This window comes from Adiantum capillus-veneris, chromosome 27, assembly GCF_014529385.1.
Source record: "Adiantum capillus-veneris isolate H3 chromosome 27, ASM1452938v2, whole genome shotgun sequence".
NCBI lineage: Eukaryota > Viridiplantae > Streptophyta > Polypodiopsida > Polypodiales > Pteridaceae > Adiantum > Adiantum capillus-veneris.
In genome coordinates, this window is record NC_140957.1 from 70,328,585 (window position 1) to 70,335,896 (window position 7,312).

At 45.6% G+C, this 7,312-nt stretch overlaps 1 pseudogene; it reads right to left on the bottom strand.

The window, feature by feature from the left end:
* Positions 1 to 2,265: 2,265 nt before the first annotated feature.
* On the bottom strand, positions 2,266 to 4,074 carry LOC147422171 (protein RETICULATA-RELATED 3, chloroplastic pseudogene; annotated as a pseudogene).
* Between the last annotated feature and the right edge of the window lie 3,238 nt (positions 4,075 to 7,312).

The window sequence follows — 7,312 nt, forward strand, 5'->3', positions numbered from 1 at the left end:
ACAACGATGGCCCAACATTTCACACCCAACGATTGCTTGATGGCATGGATGATGAAGGCCCTAAGCAAGATGTTGGGCTATCATGACATTAGATCAAGGATTAATATAGGTCAAACTTTTGCTGCTTGCCATGAGAAACCTCCTTAGCTCTATGCTGTTAGGAAACTTGGCAAGGGTCTCGCCATAAGCAAAATTGAGGCTTTGGCTTTTTAACAAAAAATCCCGTGGCAACTACATGAGTAGCATGATTTTTTTGCGAGGGGATTCGATTAGCTATTAGCATGATATAATTCTAACGCATACATGGATCTTGACTACTCTTTGAATTCCAACTGTTGGCCTCATGGTGGACTTCTAGTGCAATCTTTGACAGTGGCTTTTATTGGCACTATCATGAAAGCGAAGTGTAATGCTTTGTTTCACACCCAACGATTGCTTGATGGCATGGATGATGAAGGCCCTAAGCAAGATGTTGGGCTATCATGACATTAGATCAAGGATTAATATGGGTCAAGCTTTTGCTGCTTGCCATGAGAAACCTCCTTACCGTGGCAACTACATGAGTAGCATCATTTTTTTGCGAGGGGATTCGATTAGCTATTAGCATGACATAATTCTGATGCATACATGGATCTTGACTACTCTTTGAATTCCAATTGCTCCTCATGGTGGACTTCTAGTGCAATCTTGGACAATGGCTTTTATTGGCACTATCATGAAAGCGAAGTGTAATGCTTTGTTTCACAAATCCAAAAACATGCCCAAGTTCACCTTTCAAACAAAATGCAAGTGCAAACCATGAATTCATCATAGCTTTCCAATCCTCTACAACCATTGAATCCATCCTGGAAAGTGTGAATTCAGACCTCTACCAGAACCTTGGGCAGTGTTAGATTTTTAGTAAACTTTTTTTGGGGGTACTCCAATGTATTGCAAGATGAATCAACATGTCTTAACTCACCTTGAAACAAAATGCAAGTAATAACCACACATCATAGCCTTCCACAAATCTATATGACCGTCAAGGTCGCTGGTTGGCGGGCAGAGGATCCTGACCCATCATCAGCTGCCATGTCTGGAGCGGAATCACTGCTACAGCTGATGGATTGACAACAGGTCAGCAGCCATAACTAATCCCATCAGCAGCCTCCCAATCATTGCGAATGATTGTAAGCCCAGTCAGAAACCATAATTAATCCATTAACCATTTCTCAATCATTGCCAATGATTGTATGCCCCATCAGCACCCATAATCCATCAACCTCGTCAGCGCGCCCTCAGAAACTGTACATGTTGCAGGTTGTACCCGGCACACATCGAGGCGCATTCGCACGCGCAGCAGCAGTTCAGAGGGAGTGTGCACCTCTGCAGTTGTCTTCAGCAAGAAATCACCTTGGCCCACCTCCCAACGACCCTTGACGGTCGGGAATGGACCATTCTCTCATAATACCAGAGCTCCCCAATGGCTCCCGGCATCCACCAGTCACCAAGGGGTGGACACCCTACCCCATCTACCCCTACAACCAAAATACAGGCTCACTCTTGCGTCATGTGCTTGACGGCACCAATGCCAATAGTGGCTACTGAACACTTTCAACGTCCCCTAATAGGAGTCTTCTACACTAAGTTCCTTCTGCTGTATTCACTCCATATGTATGTACGATGTTTGAAATGGGCCTCTCCAGTCCCCGTTTCGTCTACCCCCTTGGCCGAGCATGAAACGTTTCACTCTAAAACACGGCAGTTCAGACTGATGTTTCCCATTTGCGTTGAAATTTAGCCTGGCAACAAGTCCACATGAAACACAAAAGAGAATGATGAATGAATAAAGGCCCTCACATTTTAGGCTTCAGACTGTTTAAAGATTCAAATACAGTACTTGCAAAAAGTACAGAGATTCTCATTTTTCAGTAATAGCACCCAATGATGCCCATGTACAATCGAGATTGATGAATTGATTAAGTCAAGTAGCATCTTATTTACTTGCGCAGTTGCGCACAGCAATCCTGCCCTGCATGTAATACTTCACTTAACAAACTTTGGTGCTGCTACCCAATCTACAGCACAAGCAAAGGCGGACAAATGAAAAGCTTCAATTGCCAGATTCACTTACAGATGGACTAATCAGAGGCAGTATTTAGAAAACAAAGATTCCAAGCTACAAAATCTGAAGCAATTATTTCATTCACATGCACCAGCATTTCAAATATCTGCCAAAAAAAGAATTACCTCAAATTTTGTGAAATCCTGTTTCGCCTGAGAAAATTTACGAGGACAAATGTCAAAATTGGATTCACTAAAACTGTCACAAAAGATATAGAACCTTTTTTGCACTGTTTCATTTACCAAACAATTGTCCAAAATTGCTTTGATGTAAGCTATGAGAAGTTCTCAACCTAAACAGTACTCTTCAATTGAAGAGAAGAGCATGTCCTACTTTGCCCCTTTATGTACATCTCATTTACCTGAACCTCTGCTACATTTGCAAAATGGCCTAGTATAGACTTAGCCAGCTCAACTTGCTGTAAGAAGACCTAACTGCCGCACTGTAATGGAAATCGAGTCCCAACATGAATGATGATAGCTTCCTTCAAGACCTTGCATCATCATCTCCCTGAGCAATTGAAGCCGCAGGTTTAGAGGTTTCGAATGTCTGATTTGAGCCAGCTGCAAACTCATCTTCCTCAGTAGAAGCTTTCCCCCTATTCGCAGGTACCTCAGAACTGTTCGCATGTACTTCTCCTTCACTGCCAACAAGAGCAGGAACATTGGTTGCCACTGCCTTCTTCTGAGAACCTGTTAACCTTGCCAAACTCACAAATGAATAGCCTCCCAGCACATTGTTGAAAGCACGTATGCAGAACACAGATGCCTTGAATGCAGGCGGCGGTAAGACATTTGCCACTGCGAATTCCATCCCATTGATAAGCTGATATCTAAGATTGCTACTGACTCCCATGTGAATGGCCCATGTGGCGGCATTCAAGAGCGTTGGAGGAGCCTTGTTCTGTGACTCGAACTTCGGATCCATCTTCTTTCTAAGCCCAATCAAACAATTTGACAAGAAAGTGCCAAAAAGACCCGCCCCAAATCCGACAGTAGCAAACACAGCTCCCTTATACACAAATGTACCTAATCTGTCAACAATACTGTATGCCCCTTGCTCAAACATATGCCCTGGGGGACAAGAAGAGAAGATCAAGGGGAGCATGCTTGCCGTAGATGCAGCCACAGATGTAGGGGCTAGCATGTACATGAGAGCAAAATTCAAGATTGATCCAACAACCAGAGTGGAGAACACAAAATCAAGCTCATTCAAGCCAAAATTAGGGCGTGACGCCATGTCTCCGGCGACCGATGCACCTACACCCACAATTTGCTCCATGAGGACCTTGAAAGGAAACTGCGGATCTGCATTCACCCTCTCATTCCATCCCTTCAAAAGTGCAGCAAAGAAGCCTCCCTTCCCTGTAGAGCCTCCATAATCTTCATTCTCTGCATGGCCATCATGCCAGCCGCCACCACCATCACCACCAGTTCCGTTCCCAGACTCATTGCCTCCACCGCCAAATTCACTCAATTCGGCAAATTCCTTACTGTCCGTTGATGTCGTGGAAGTTGGAGATAGAAATGAGGAATAAGCAGAAGTAAAGTAACCATGCTTACCCGCAGATCTGAAAACAGAAACGCTCGGACATATAGAGCCTTTGTTCACAGAAAACCGCTGGGTACGAGTTGATAAAAGTAGTGGAAGAAGAGACGCGTGAGAATGTAAGCAAGGCGACGAAGCTCGCAGCTGTGCCGCCATGAATGCTTCCACTCACAACAATTGCATCGATACAAAGACTCAAGAAGGAACTGAACATATTGGAATTACCGTGATGTACCTACCTAGTGGGTTATTCCAATGTCCTCCTTACTTTTGTGCTTCATTGAGTCTCTTGAACTCCGCACATGGAGCCGTTCGGCTCCACGTTCGGTGAAACACGAGCTGCCACATAAGCCAGGCCCGCCACGCCCCCGTCTCCATGAAACGCTTGCATGAGCGTTGCCACCGCAATCGCCCCCTCGCCCCCTCCCCCCCCCAAACTTAAACGTAGGGACGTTCGGAAGGCGAGAACGAAGCTGCGTGCACAGAACGCCTAATAAAGTTGTAGCAAGCTAAGGTGGCACTCACTGCAGTGCTTTTTCTCCTGCACGCAAGTCGTTAGCTGGATAGTAGCAGCAAACGGCTGGTGCGTTCAACAAGCCATGTGCGCAATTAGACGATCAGTGAGATCTTTTTCTCATGCCACCGAACGCTTGAGCCACCGTGCCATGTGCGCGCTACATCTGATTCGGTTCCATCGAAGTGTGGTGCATCGCCTTGGATCTTGCCACGTATAGTGGACGCACGGGCCGGATTCTTCCACATCCACTTTTTTTTTTTTTTGCCTGCTAAGGAAAGGCCTTAGTGTTGGGCTACATTGGGCGTACTTTCATGGATGGCGTCCACGTGGACGGCCAGCAGTTTTGCAGGATGACGTTTAGGCTTGGAGCCGCGTGCGAAATTCTGCTTGGAGCGGTGTGCGAGTTTGTGCTTAGATTGTCGAGGCCCAAGGGCGACATCATGAGCTGGATTGTAGTAACGCAGAGTCGCACACGACTCTAAGGAGTCTGTCCTAGTCCCCCCCCTCCCCCCCCCCCCGCCTGGGTCCATCTTGCACCTGCAAAGCAGAAGGTCTTGTCTAGATACTATACCTCGATGTTCGTCTTGAGGCTTCTGCGAGTCCTACACAGCACACTTCATGACACGAGTACCCTTCGCACCTCTGCTAGCTGTGTGCCTTAACTTCCTCCTGTAGGGTTGGTACACAGGGTTGGTGATGCGGGCTGAGACAAAGCAACGCTGAGCTATGCTACAGGTACCTGATTGTAGTTATGCAGATGTTATCGGATAAGCACTGAGTTAGTGCCTTCATCTTTTGCACACGCTCAAGAGCTTGGTCTTGTGAGCTAAGCTCGCAAGCATCAATCAGGAGTCGGACGAGTCGATTTCCTGAGAGAGAGAGAGAGAGAGAGAGAGAGAGAGAGAGAGAGAGAGAGAGAGAGAGAGAGAGAGAGAGAGAGAGAGACCATGGTACCGACTACTATCGAGACTGCCTCACACCTGTGAGAGGACAGACAGAGATGTCGTGCATCGTCCAATCCAATGGATCCACTCGCCTATGTGCGTGTGTGTGTGTGTGTGAGAGAGAGAGAGAGAGATGCAGTGTTCGGGAAAAATCATTTCTCCAAACATACAAATTCTCTTTCTTGAAGAGGAAATTTAGAAAATTAGGTTTACTTTTTGGGTTTTTGGCCTATTGAGGAAAGGCCTTAGCGTTGCGTTGGGTTGGGCGTACTTTGAAGGATTCCGTCCACGTGGACGGCCATCATCTTTTGAGGGATTTGGGTGAAAGCGAAGCACAGGACGGAGGTAACGTGCACGCCTTCTCGAACCTCCACACTGCCACAGCATTGTACTGCGTACATGTCCGCCTCGCGAGTCCCATAAGCAGCACTGCAACCGAGATGTGATGGAGCCCAAGTAGTAACACGGAAGCAACGCCACACTAAACCTCTCACGCGCCACAGTTGTGTTGCGGGCTGCATTGCAGAAACGTGCAGGGCAGTGTCCGTGCCCACTTCCTCGAGAGTGTCGTGGCACGAGAAAACTCCTCTCCTCTGCGAGTCTGCGTCATGACTTGAAAGTTGAACCCTGCTTCCCACCGCATGCAGCACGATGTCACCTTTGACACCGCCGCCATGCACAAGCTATAATAATAGCAGTGTTAGGGAAAATTCATTTTTCCACACATACAAAATTCCTTTGCTTGAATTTGCCAAGAGGAAATTTTCAAAAGTTATGTTACTTTTTAAGATTTTTACTCTATTTTCCTCTACTTTGGGGCAAAATTTCTCCTTTTCCCCTTGCGTCCAACCTGCACTTTGGAAATTCAAAACTCCACGATATTGAGCCAAGACACATTTTTCCCGAACACTGAATAATAGAGACAGAGATCCTGCACGAAGCGTAGCCTCGTGGAGCTGACAAGGACAGTCTCAGGCGATGACGTATAAAGGAGTAGAGGTTAGGCTAGAGAGAGACGACCGTCGTTCACATATAGACGTGTATAGACTCATTTGGCTGTGGCACACGCGTGCGCACACGCACACACACACAGTTTCTTTCAAGAATTGTGCACGTAGTCACAGGTACTATTCAGCATGTGCCATTGTGCTATTGCTTAAACAATGTGGATTCCAAGCATACAGAACTTGTTTCCCTTTCAAACTTCCTTTCCTTGATTTTGTCAAGAGGAAATATTTATTGAAATTTAGGCTTTCTTCGTGGCTTTTCAAACTATTTTTGTCGATTTCGGGGCAGGATTTCTCCTTTTGCTCGTGCCCTAGTGTTCGAGAAAAATGTGCCTCAGCTTATTATCATGCCGTTTTCAATCTCAAAAATGTCGGGTGAGGCCAAGGGGAAAGGGGAAAATTCCACTCCAAAATAGAAAAAATAGTGTAAAAGCCCGAAAAATTAACTTGATTTTCTAAAATTTTCTCTTGGCAAATCCAAGGGAGGGAATTTTGTATGTTTGGAAAAGTGATTTTTCGCGAACACTGTCTTGCCCTCAACTAGCATTTTTTGAAGTTGGAATTGACACGCTATTAAGCTGGGAAAACTTCCGCTCCAAAATAGAGAAAGATAGTGTAAAAACCCAAAAAGTTAACTTGATTTTTTGGAAATTTGTATGTTTGGAAAAAAGCTCTATCGTGCCCTCAACCGGCATTTTCGAGATTAAAACCGGCACGATATTAAGATGAGGCACAATTCCCCACGAGCGCTGGTTTTCAAAAATCCTTCTCCTCCAAGTGCTCGGGAAAAATCATCTCCTCGAGCATGCAAACTTCTTTTCGCTGAGTTTGCCGAGAGGAAATTTTAGGCTCGTCCTTTCGTTGTTTCTGTGGTATTCAACGCATGAGCATGGTGGGAACCCTAGACCACCAACACATACTCTTGGATCTAACTCAACTTGGCACCTCAAATTGCATAGTCTATGGACAAGAAGAGTATGAATGGATAAAGTGGGGGTACCCTTTCTGATTGGTGTACCTTTGCTCACTAGTTCATTAATGCCTTTGAATTTGGTGTTCTCTTGCATGTGTCTAAATATATGTCAAATCCATTAAATAGATCTGATAGTAGGTTAGCCTTAAGACTTAGTTAACGTTGAGAAAGAGAAGGGAGGATTGTAGTATATAAGTAGTGTTGCTGTTGTAAAAATTA